The sequence below is a fragment of the Columba livia genome, chromosome 15 (assembly GCF_036013475.1).
Source record: "Columba livia isolate bColLiv1 breed racing homer chromosome 15, bColLiv1.pat.W.v2, whole genome shotgun sequence".
In the NCBI taxonomy this organism is placed as follows: domain Eukaryota; kingdom Metazoa; phylum Chordata; class Aves; order Columbiformes; family Columbidae; genus Columba; species Columba livia.
Window position 1 is genome coordinate 17,630,367 of NC_088616.1, and position 12,067 is coordinate 17,642,433.

The 12,067-nt window shown below is 53.9% G+C and overlaps 1 long non-coding RNA gene across 1 annotated transcript; it reads left to right on the top strand.

The window, feature by feature from the left end:
* Positions 1 to 127: 127 nt before the first annotated feature.
* On the top strand, positions 128 to 2,957 carry LOC110356110 (uncharacterized). The gene is made up of 2 exons (XR_002409156.2): positions 128 to 353; positions 704 to 2,957. It is a non-coding gene; the product is annotated as an uncharacterized LOC110356110 (long non-coding RNA).
* Positions 2,958 to 12,067: the final 9,110 nt, after the last annotated feature.

Genomic DNA, 12,067 nt, shown 5'->3' on the forward strand with positions numbered 1-12,067 from the left:
TTCGAACCGGAGCGGGGCCCGGCGGCGGCGGCTCGCCCGTACCGCTAGCCCGGAGTACCCGCCCTCCCCCTCAGAGGGGCTCGCGCCACCTCCCTTCGGCGCGCACGTGCGTGGCCCCGCACTGTCCCGCGGCTGCGCATGGGCAGAGCGTTCCGGGCGGCGGGCGTGAGGCTGAGGCGGGGAGGCCCCGCCCGGGCCTCTGCGGGCGTGTCCCCGGCGTCACCTCACTCTGTCCTGGTGGCGCAGAGTAACGCGGTGCAGGCGGGCTCCCTGGAGTTCGTACCTTTCTTTAATTGAGGTTCAAGGTCTTGGGAGCAGTTAGTCCGTTCGAGAAATTCTCTGCTGCTGCAACAGTAAGTGCTGAAAGTTTGAAGGGGGACTTCACATAAAGTTGTGTTTGGTTTCCATTATCTTCAGGATTTTCCTGTACACAGGAATTTGAGGCCAATAGGCACAGAGTTGATGAGATTCCTAAAAAACCCAAACCACAGGCATTTAAAAATAAATCGAGCCATTACAGGGTTCGCTCTTCAAAACGGCCTTCCGTGAAAGACTACAGCTGTTTGAAATACACAGTTCGGCTTTGAATCCTCAGACCTTGCAATTTTTCTTGTACATAACTATTTTGCAGTGACTCGAGCAAACCTCACTGCTTGTGTGGAGTTTCTGCAACATTTTGTCTCATAAATGCTTCTTCACAAAGCACAGCGCCTGGGCTCTGCGGCAGGAACGCGGTCACTGCGCGGGACGATCCGGGCGCCTCGATCCTGGAGTTCTTTCCCCGGAGCTGTGGGATGTGCAGGCAGAGGAAGGAGAAGTCACCGTTTTGGCAGAGAAACAACAACTTCAGAGTCAGCCTCCTGGATCCTGTTTCTGTGCATGGGGATGCTGGGGGGGGTGTAGTGGAGAAGGGTGGATAAAAATAATTAAAATTAATTGGCTTAGTGCCACTGCAGAGGACAGGCAGCCTAGAACAGACAGTCTGTGACAAGGTGGATAGAAATATTTACACTTTTCATACAGTAGCGTGTGCCTTTGCTAGAAAAAAGCCATAGTTACTGTGAGTTTGGGTTAGGCACCACTTTTCTGATTTATGCTCTAATAAACATAGGTTATTTGTGGTAACAGCACAGAAAGTGAGGAATGCTGTATTCAATTGGAACTGAAAGGAAATCAAGGCAAACCTTATCTCATTAATCAAATTCCAGCCAAGAACAGCATCAGGGCCATCATCTCTAATCTCAGAAAAATGTTTCTTAATGACCACAAGCAATCAGTATGTTTCTAGTTGATCAGACTGGAAGGGCTGCGGTCCGGCCCCTTAGCCTCCCCGCAAGGATGGCTCTGGCAGCCCCACCACCTGGGATCCTCTGATCGAGCACTAATCACATCCAGCATTCCTTATCCTGGGAAATGACCAAACCAAAGCAACAATAGAATATTGCCAGAGGATTTTTCTGTTCCGTTCATTTTCACTGATGTTTTACCTCCTTGAGGAAAGTTTTTAACATGAGAGCCTTCCACATGAGAGTTTTCCACATGAAGATTTTTTTTTCTCCAATAGCTAGGTGGGCTAGGATGCCTTTTTGGTCTATTTGTTTTTAATGTGGTTTGGGATTAGGGCTCTCCTTTCTAAGTATGAAAGCCATGTTCGGCTCCACAGGTGCTGACCCCCCCGCCCCAGCTGATCGCGTGCCACCCTGCTCCGGCTGGCCACGGCCCCTCCCCCGCTCCGGCTGGCCACGCCCCCCCTCCTCCGGCTGGCCACGCCTCCACTGCACACTGTGGCGGGGGCGGGAGGGGGGATCACAAGGGTCTATGGGGCGGTGTGGGGGTCAGGGCGGCTGTGGGGTCAATGGGGTTGTTGTGGGGTGAAACACCCCTGAAGAGGCTGAACCCCCTACAGGTGAGTGACCCACACAGTGCCCCACAGCAGCCCATAGCCCCTCTGCCCTATAGAGTCACTGCACCCCATAGCTGCTTTTACTCTGCACCATAAATGGACAGCAGTGCTCCACAGCACCCTAAGTCTCCACTGTGCCCCATAGACACACAGTGCTGTCCCACAGCACCCCATATCTTGTTCACTCTGCCCTATAGACCCACAGTGTAACCCTACAGCACCCCATAGTTCCTCTGCCCTATAGATCAACAGCACTGTCCCAGAAAACACCATAGCTTCTTCCCACTAGCCCATAGGCCAGCAATTCTGCCCTACAGCGCACTAGCTCCTGCACCCTATCCCATAGACCCACAGCAGTGCCCCACAGATCCAGTCTGCCCTATACAGCCACAGCACTGCTCTGCAGCACCATATACTTCCAGCACTCTGCCCCACTGATATGTAGCACCCCACAGCTGCTGCATTCTGCCCATAGATCGACGTTCCTGGGTCCCCTCACCCCACCAGCTGTCCTGGGCTGCGATGCTGCACGGGGCCCTGTGCACAACAAAATGAGGACAGCATGGCTGCTGGGCGCCACCCTGCTTGGAATCCAAGATGGCTGGGGGGGGAGGGCTGGCAGCCATGCTGGCACTGCCGGAGGGGCTGTTGGTCTGCGCCGTGCTCAGGCGGCAGCTCCCGGCTGTATCGGCTGCCCCTGTGGCCCTGCACCCTGCCCATGGGAACAAGGTGGCTGCCCTGATGGGCGTGGCCATCTGGGCTGCTGTGTCCCTGCTGGTGGGTGGGGCCATGGCTGTCATGGCTGCCAAGCCTGTGCTGGAAGGGTGGGGCTGAGGTGGGCGGGGCCTGCCTAGGGTGGCCATTTTGGGGTCGGGCCCAAGGTGGGTGGTGGGGCCTGTGGCTCTGTTTACCCCTGACGGCCATCTTGGAAAAGGGCAGCGCCGTGCCGCTGCCATCCTGACGTTGCTCCCCCAGGGCCATGTTGGGGGATTTTTAACCTGGTTTTGGGGCCAATTCTCACCCAATAAAATTAAATAATGTAAAAAAACCTTAAGCATTTGGTTTCTTCCATTTCCAGTGAAGGATTTGGGGGTGGGGTTTAGGGATGAGTGTGGGGCTGAAGATGTGGGCGGGGCCACTGTCAACCCCACCTCCCTCACAAGCTCTCCCCAATGTGCCTTCCCGGAGGGGTGTGCCCTAACCAGGCCCCACCCCCTTTCCAAGCACACCACCTTCCCAGTTGGGCTCCTCCCCCTTGACCCACACTTCCACCCCCATTGGTGGGCTCCCTGCAGGGGGTGTGGCCTACAGACCTACAACTCCTTCCCCTCCCCTGCTGAGCCATGTACCCGACAGGGCATGACAGGGGCAGACAAAGCTCAAGAAAGACCAACAGAGCCAGGCAGGGCCTGAGACAGCTTGAGAAAGTCCGACAGAGCCTGACAGGTCTCGACACTGCCTGACAAAGTCTGACAGGGCCCGAGAGAGTTTAACGGATCCTCACAGAGCCTGACAAAGCTTGGCAGAGCCCAACAGGACCCGTCAGGGCCTGACAAATCTTGTCAGTTCCCGATAGAGCCTCAATGTGTATGACAGAGCCCTGGGGGTCTCAACAGAGCCTGAGAAATCTTGACGGGGCTCAGCAGAGCCCAACAGGTCTCGACAGAGCCCTACAGAGCCCTTCAAAGCCTGATAGAGCCTGACAGACCCCAAGAGGTCTCGACAAGGCTTCACAAAAACCGACAGTGTCTGACAGAGCCCGACAGGAGTGCAGGTGCTGTCATTTCCAGTGAGGGTCCAGGTGACTTGATAAGGGTGGTGGGTAGGGCCTGGGGTGATTGACCCCTCCCCTTAACCAGGGGATTGTGGGAAGGGGTGGGCGGGGCTCAGGTTTAGATTTAGCATTAGGCCTAGGTTAGGTTGAGGTTTAGGGTTGTGGTTAAACTTAAGTTAGGCTAAGGGCTAGGGTTAGGATTAAGATTGGCTTAGGGTTAGACTTAGTGTTAGACTTAGTGTTAGGGTTAGGCTTAGGCTTAGATTACAGTTATGGTGAGGCTTAGGGTTATGATTATACATATGTTAGGAATATGGTCAGTGTTATGGTCAGGGTCACGGTCCTGTTAGGGTTACAGTTAGGGTTAGGATCACGGTTAGGGTTAGGATTAGGGTTTGTTTATGGTTAGACGTAGCGTTAGGGCTAGGCTTAGGTTATGGGTATGCTGAGGTTTAGGGTTATGGTTAAACTTAAGTTAGGTTTTGGCTCAGGGTTACGGTCAGGGTCAGTGCTAGGTTAGGGTTAGGATTATGGTTAGGGTTAGGATTAAGGCTGATTTAGGTTTAGACTTAGCGTTAGGGTTAGGCTTAGGTTACAGTTATGGTGAGGTTTATGGTTATGGTTAAACTTAAGTTAGGTTTAGGGTCAGGGTTACGGTCAGGGTCAGGGCTAGGTTATGTTTAGGGTTAGGGTTAGGAGTAGGAGTACTGTTAGGGTTAGGTTTAGGTTTGGTTTAGGGTTAGATGTAGCGTTAGGGTTAGGCTTAGGTTACGGGTATGCTGAGGTTTAGGGATATGATTAAATTTAGGTTAGGTTTTGGGTCAGGGTTACGGTCAGGGCTGGGTTAGGGTTAGGATTACGGTTAGGGGTAGGTTTAGGTTTGGTTTAGGGTTAGACGTAGCGTTAGGGTTAGGCTTAGTTTACGGGTATGCTGAGGTTTAGGGTTTTTGTTAAACTTAAGTTAGGTTTTGGGTTAGGGTTAGGATTACGGTTGGTTTATGTTTAGACTTAGCGTTAGGGTTAGGCTTAGGTTATGGTTATGGTGAGCTTTAGGGTTATGGTTAAACATATGTTAGGGTTATGGTGAGTGTTATGGTCAGGTTCAGGTTAGGTTTAGGGTTAGGGTTAGGATCACTTTTAGGGTTAGGATTAGGGTTTGTTTATGGTTAGAAGTAGCATTAGGGTTAGGCTTAGGTTACGGTTTTGCTGAGGTTTAGGGATATGGTTAAACTTAAGTTAGGTTTAGGGTCAGGGTTACAGTCAGGGTTAGGGCTAGGTTATGTTTAGGGTTAGGAGTACTGTTAGGGTTAGGTTTAGGTTTGGTTTAGGGTTAGAAATAGTGTTAGGGTTAGGCTTAGGTTACAGGTATGCTGAGGTTTAGGGATATTGTTAAACTTAAGTTAGGTTTTGGGTCAGGGTTACAGTCAGGGCTAGGTTAGGATCACTTTTAGGGTTAGGATTAGGGTTTGTTTATGGTTAGAAGTAGCGTTAGGATTAGGCTTAGGTTACGGTTATGCTGAGGTTTATGGTTATGGTTAAACTTAAGTCAGGGTCAGGGTTAGGGTTAGGGTTAGATGTAGCGTTAGGGTTAGGCTTAGGTTTGGTTTAGGGTTAGACGTAGCGTTAGGGTTAGGCTTAGGTTTGGTTTAGGGTTAGACGTAGCGTTAGGGTTATGGTTAAACTCTATGTTAGGTTTTGGGTCAGGGTTACGGTCAGGGTCAGGGCTAGGTTAGGGTTAGGATTAAGGTTGGTTTAGGTTTAGACTTAGCGTTAGGATTAGGCTTAGGTTACAGTGAGCTTTAGGGTTATGGTTAAACATATGTTAGGGATATGGTGAGTGTTATGGTCAGGGTTAGGTTTAGGTTTAGGATCATGGTTAGGGTTAGGATCACGCGAACGAGGCAATGGGAAATGTGCCTAGAAAACCATCTTAATAGTGTATACAGGGTACAGACAAGAGCAACTGGACGAGGGAAATGTACCAGGGCAACGCTGGCAAAGAGAAAATCCCGCGCGGTCGATTCCGCTCGCCGCTCAGGAGATGCCGCGTCTCTGGGGCCGTGGACTGGGGAAGAACGTTTGCGAGTTGGAGGGCACTACAAGATATTCCGCGGGGAAGCCGGAGAAGAGGCAAATTGGCTGCCAGTGGAGTTGCGTTCCTTCGGTTTAGGACGTTCAGCTTGTCCTTCCAGAGAAGGAGCAGTCGTGGGTAGGGCCGAGAGAGGCTTTTAGGCGCGTGATCGGAATTGGAGCCAAATGGCACTTGACGTTGCCGCTGTGGGTCTTGGCTTTCAGTGGTTTCCCCGCGGCTGCCTGGTGTTTGGGAGCTCGGAGCGGGCATTATTTTTCCCCCAAGGAGAGGCTGTGCTTGAAACAGAACTTGCTTGAAGAAGACAGACGAGGCGGGTGAGGATGCAGAGCGGGCCAATCAGATCGCTCGGGAGGGCTGGAGGGGCGGAGCGCCGATAGGCGGGGAGAATGGCAATTGATGTGCGTAGGCAGCCAATGAGGTTGCCGGGGGGGCGGGCGTTGCGGTCTCCGTTCTGCGCATGCCCAACTTGCGCAGTCCTCAGTCAGGTCCGACGCTGAGGCGGGCACCTGGGGGCGGAGCGCGGGAAGGAGCATCCAATAGGAGGACGGCGCGGCGGGGTGGAAAGCAGCCAATCAGAGCGCGCCGTCTCAATCCCGTTTGAACAGCTGCCTCCCTGGCAAACGCGTCCGTGGGGTCCCGGGGCGGGTAGCGGGAGTTAACGGGGAAACGGGGGTCGGGGCGAGGGAGGGGAGGCTGTGGAGCGCTCATTTTGGCCTCTCCGTCGCTTTTGCCTCTCTCTCCCTCTCTCTGTGTCTCCTTGTCTTGCTCCCTGTCCCTGTCTTTCTCTGGTAAGCTGACCTGCTCTTTGCCCTTCTTATTTTGTGGAATCACAGGCTCCTTCTGCTTGGAAAAGACACGTGCAGTTTTAAATTTGGGTTTGAATTCTAGGGTTTTTTTCCCCCATTAGCGTAAGTGGACGGCACGTTGTCCTGTGGCTCAATCCCCGTTCTGTTCCGTGGAGCCTTCAGTTTAGGATGTTCAGGTAAGAAAGTTTGTCCTTCCAGAAAAGGAGCAGTCACCGGTAGGACCGAGAGAGGCTTTTAAGCGCGTGGTCAGAATTGAAGCCAAATGGCACGTGACGTTGCCGCTGTGGGTCTTGGCTTTCACTGGTTTCCCCGCGGCTCCCTGGTGTTGGGGAGCTCGGAGTGGGCACGTTTTTTCCCCGAGGGGAGGCTGTGCTTAAAAAAGAACGTGTTTCCTCAGAGAAGTGCAAGTCCGTGTGCGTAAGACAGACAAAAACCCCAGCCAGCCTAGTCAAGTTCTGAGCGTGCGTCTGTCAGGCGGCTGCTTTACGTTGACGAGCGCACAGCCGTGCAATGGTAAGGGCGAAGGGCAACGCAAGACAGAAGGGTTTTTCCTGCTGCGGGTGACCAGCCGCCCCCCTTTTCCGCGTGAAGCAGAGGAGCGCGGTTCGTTGTCGCCTTTTAAACGCGGCGGCGGCGGCAAGCCGCGCGGCCGGAGGGCGCGGGGTGCGGGGGGGGGTCCCGGCAGGGCGGCGAGCCGGCGGGTGAGGATGCAGAGCGGGCCAATCAGATGGCGCTGGAAGGCTGGAGGAGCGGAGCGCTGGTTGGCTGCCTAGGCACGTCAGTTGACTTTCTGTCTGCCAATCAGATTGCCGGGGGGCGGGCGTCGAGGGCTGTGTACTACGCATGCCCCAAAGAGGGAGCGCTGATAGGCGGAGAGATGCTGATTGGCGTGCCGCCCGCAGCCAATGATGTTGCCGAAGAGGCGGGCGTAGTGGTGTCCCTACTGCGCATGCCCCAGCCGCGAACGCTGATAGGCGGCGAGAGAGGTGATTGACGTGTCCCGGGGAGCCAACCGGGTTGAGGAAAAGGGGCGGGTGCTGCGGTCTCCCTAGTGCGCATGCCCAATCCGCTAGCGCTGATAGGCAGAGAGGGAGGTGATTGACGATTCCCGGGGAGCCAACCGGGATGCGGCAAGGGGCGGGTGCTGCGGTCTCCCTACTACGCATGCCCCAGCCGCGAGCTCTGATAGGCGGCGAGAGAGATGATTGACGTGTCCCGGGGAGCCAACCGGGATGCGGCAAGGGGCGGGTGCTGCGGTCTCCCTAGTGCGCATGCCCAAACCGCGAGCGCTGATAGGTCCGCGGTGTCTCGGAGCCGGGGCTGGGGCCGGGGGGGGAGACCGGGAGCGAACGGGAACGGGGGTCGGGGCGGCTGCGGAGCGCTCGCTGCGGCCGGCGCCCGGGCATCGGGAGGCGGGCGGCTCAGGGCCGCCCTTCGTGAGGTTTCCCGGAGGCGGCAGAAGGGCGGAGGGGAAGGAGGCGACAGCCGGGGACCTCCCGCCGCGCGCGTGTCCGGGGCGCGGCGGCTGTCGGTGCCCGCGGAGCCCGGCGGGACGGCGGGGGAGCGCGAGGGGAACGGAGCGGCGAAAGAGGCGGCAGGTGAGTGCGGCAGCGGCGAGGGTGACCGTGCCGTTGGAACGGGGGGAGCGGGAGGGGCCGGCGCGGCGCGGAGGCGTTCGGTTCCGTTTCCCCCCCACGCCCTTATGGCCGCGCTGGCGAAGCTGCTGGGAGGCGTGCGGTCCGGAGCCGCGTCTCCCTCCGGCGCAGCGCCCGTGCCCGGTGCGGCAGCCCCTCCGGGAGCGGCGCAGCCCCCGTCGGTCGCGGGGACGGTTACAAGCAGAGCTAAGGCGCGGTTGCGGGCGGGCTGGGTGGCGTGGCGAGCGGGGCGCCGCTCCGGCGGGAGCTCGGGGCGAGCCCCGGCGGGTTCCGTGTCCTGCGGGCGCGGCTTTCGCGCCGCGGCTCTCTCTGTGCGCTTTTTTGTTTGGTCGCGTTTGTTTTTTGGGTTTTTTTTGGCGGGATTCCCGCCAAACGCGGCACGACCGCTCGCCCGGGGCTGCCGCGGCGGGTCTCAGTGGCGCCGTCCTGTGGGCAAAGCGCGGTACTGCACCCGGCCGCCCCAACGCGGTGCCGCGGCGCGCCTCGGTGCTGCCGCCCTGTGGCGAAACTCGGGTACTGCAGCGCCCGGCAAGGGGGGGGGCAGAGACGCCGATCGAGCCGCGGGGGTTCGCGGTCGGGTCTGCGCGTGCCGGTGTCCGTCCCCCCCGACGGGGGTCAGGTCCCCATTGGTGTGCAAACGACATCCCTCCCTCGATGCCTCCTTAAACGTTTAATGACGTAAATATTGCTCCTACTAACGTTTTCGGTGCGGCTTCTTTCCTCAGTGGATCCGTCTGGCAGTCGGTGGCCCACGGTTGCTCGGCAACAGCAGAAGCGGATTGAAGGGACCGGCCGCTGGAGGATGCCGAAGCCTCCCGGGTCAGCGATGGGAGCAGCTTTGCGTAAAGCGAGGGGTACGTGAAGCCGGGCGTGCGGTGCCGACCGCCCAGCAGGTAAGGGAAGCTAAAGCTTTACCTCCAGGGACTTCTGCCCAGAAAGCTGAAGAAATTGCTCTCGCGTGAGCTGTAGAGTTACGCAAAGAGAAGAAGATTAATAGCTGCACTGATTCTAAGCAGGTTTCTTGTCAGGGATCGGCTCAAGGAGCACGGACATGAGTCCACCAAGCAACTGTACGAGCAGAGCCCATTCTAGTTGACATAAGTAGGCCTTAGTTAGCTTGTCTATTAGGCCGTGGGAAAGGGGGGAACGGAAAAGTACTAACTAAGGCAGGGTCAGGATATCCTTGAAGAGATAAGAGTCAGAAGAATGCGGGATGCGCATAGCTAGCTAAACCCAAGTAGGTGGAGTAAGTGAATGTAATCTTTTAGTGCTTAGCCTATTAGATAGAGACAAGTATGCATAATTATGGTATTTGGTATAAATGCACGCTATCTCGGGCAATAAAGTTGAAGTATGCTTTATCACTCATATTGAGTCGGCTGTATTTCTTCCTCCATCCGCTCGGGTCTGGAACTCTGATGGGATTTCTCTCTGCAATTGGCACCCGAACAGGGACCTGAAGCGGCAGACAGGAGCAAAAGGCGCCGGGAGAGCAGCGACCGGCGGGCAAGAGCGACCGAACACTGTGCTGCGGTGTGTCGACTCCGAAGCCTGAACCAACTGAAGTTCGCCAGTGCTGGGCTACAGGAAACAAGGGCTGCAAGAGGTCTCTTAATTTAGCAAGAGGTACCGTACTATAGTGATGAATAACGGAGAAATGGATTTAGAAGTAGCCCTAGATTTATTACAAAGCTTTTTAGAAAAGCGAGGGGTTGATCATAGTTGCGTTAAACAGCTAGCTGGTCTAGTAGCAATGGGGAAAACTAAGGGGTGTTTTCAGGATCCTGATTTATTGTTTGATGAACGAGAGTGGAGGAAATTGGGGGATGTGTTGTGGGATATGGTCATAGACGAGGATAAAACAGCTAAGAAACTGATGAAACCGTGGAGGGAAGTAATTAATAATATTAAGCGTCATAAAGTGGAAAAGAATTTAGCCGCGGTAGTTTCACAGAAACTCGGCAAAATGGAGCCTTCCGCTCCGCCGATGGAAACGGGCATATCTGTGTTATCAGCGAAGAACCTCAAAAGACTATTAACTTGGTGCAGAGGCAATAGGTATCCTGCTGACCTGTCAGGAGTTTTTCAAATAGAGACTTGGAAAATGATGGGAACTGTGTTGTGGAAGGCAATTAGTCACCGCGAAAGATATATTCTCGGCCTTGTAACCATCTGGAAACTGATAAATACTACAGCGAAGCAATTAAAACCTGAAAAGACTGTTACGAGCATTAGTGACTCAAAACTTGAACTTTGAGACAGTATAGAGCAGAAATTATGGGATAAAGTCAGCAATGGACATACAGAAGCTAAATCATTAGTGACTACATGGAAGCTTGAGCGGTCTGCTGCTGCCGGAATTTTTGCAGCGTTGCAGCCTGATAAGTATCCTGAAAGTTGCGGTGAAGTTCACCCGGTTTGTGTCTGCGATACCCTCCCTATTCCATCCCCTGCTGTGCTTCCGGCACCCCCGATGGTTCAGCAGTCCGGGGCGGGGGGAGGAACAATGCCAAACGGTCAGCCTCCTGTACCATCACCTAACCCTGGTGAGAACAGCAAGTCCAGAGGATTGGTGTCAGACAACTTACTCAAAGAACCTGTGAAAGCTGAGAATGCTAAAGTCGTAAACAAGTGTACTATCAGTCCTTTTACCAATTTTACCAATCTGCTTTTCCTGCCTTTAACCCTCTAACTTCCACAAGAGAACAGAAGAAGTCACTGAAAATAGAACTGGACAACAGAACTGTGTGACAGATTAGATCAGTTAACAGCAAGTGAATCTGACAGTCGGCAATGTGGTCATGATAATCGTGACGGGAAAGGGGGTGCTCCCGGGGACTCAGGGTATAAAACTTAGGAGTTAAGGAAGCACTGGTGTTGAAATTGGCAGTAGAGAATGCTAAAGTTTGCTATCAACATGTTATTTGCGAGTTTTACAGTGCATATTATGTGCTGCTGTTTATTGCCTCTCTGAAAGTCAAGCAGCTTGTCAGGAATGTGAGTTAATTGTTTTACTGGTTGTTGTTAGAATTGTTTCTTTCTGGTATAAGTGCACCGTAAAACTTTCTCTCCACTTTTCCCACTCACGCTGCAAGCAGCCCTGTGCTTTTCCGTGGGGTCAGAAATTACTGTTTTCAGTCGTGTTCATAAAAAATCGGTATTGGGAGGTGTTTCAAAACATAGGGAAGCACTTGGAAATATGAGGAAAGAGGATCTTGTAAAATATTGTAATTAATGGTGGCTGCTGTATAAGTTAAATGATTGGGAAAAGTGTCCGGGGAATAGAATCTTGGAATGTAAGAGAGAAGATTAATAGCTGCACTGATTCTAAGCAGGTTTCTTGTCGGGGATCGGCTCAAGGAGCACGGACATGAGTCCACCGAGCAGCTGTACGAGCAGAGCCCATTCTAGTTGACATAAGTAGGCCTTAGTTAGCTTGTCTATTAGGCCGTGGGAAAGGGGGGAACGGAAAAGTACTAACTAAGGCAGGGTCAGGATATCCTTGAAGAGATAAGAGTCAGAAGAATGCGGGATGCGCATAGCTAGCTAAACCCAAGTAGGTGGAGTAAGTGAATGTAACCTTTTAGTGCTTAGCCTATTAGATAGAGACAAGTATGCATAATTATGGTATTTGGTATAAATGCACGCTGTCTCGGGCAATAAAGTTGAAGTATGCTTTATCACTCTCATTGAGTCGGCTGCATTTCTTCCTCCATCCGCTCGGGTCTGGAACTCTGATGGGATTTCTTCCCGCAGTTTCCTGAATGGTGCAGGCCCTTGAAGCCATTTGAAAAGAATAAAGTGTATTAACGGCACAAGGGAGGCAGATTAAACGTG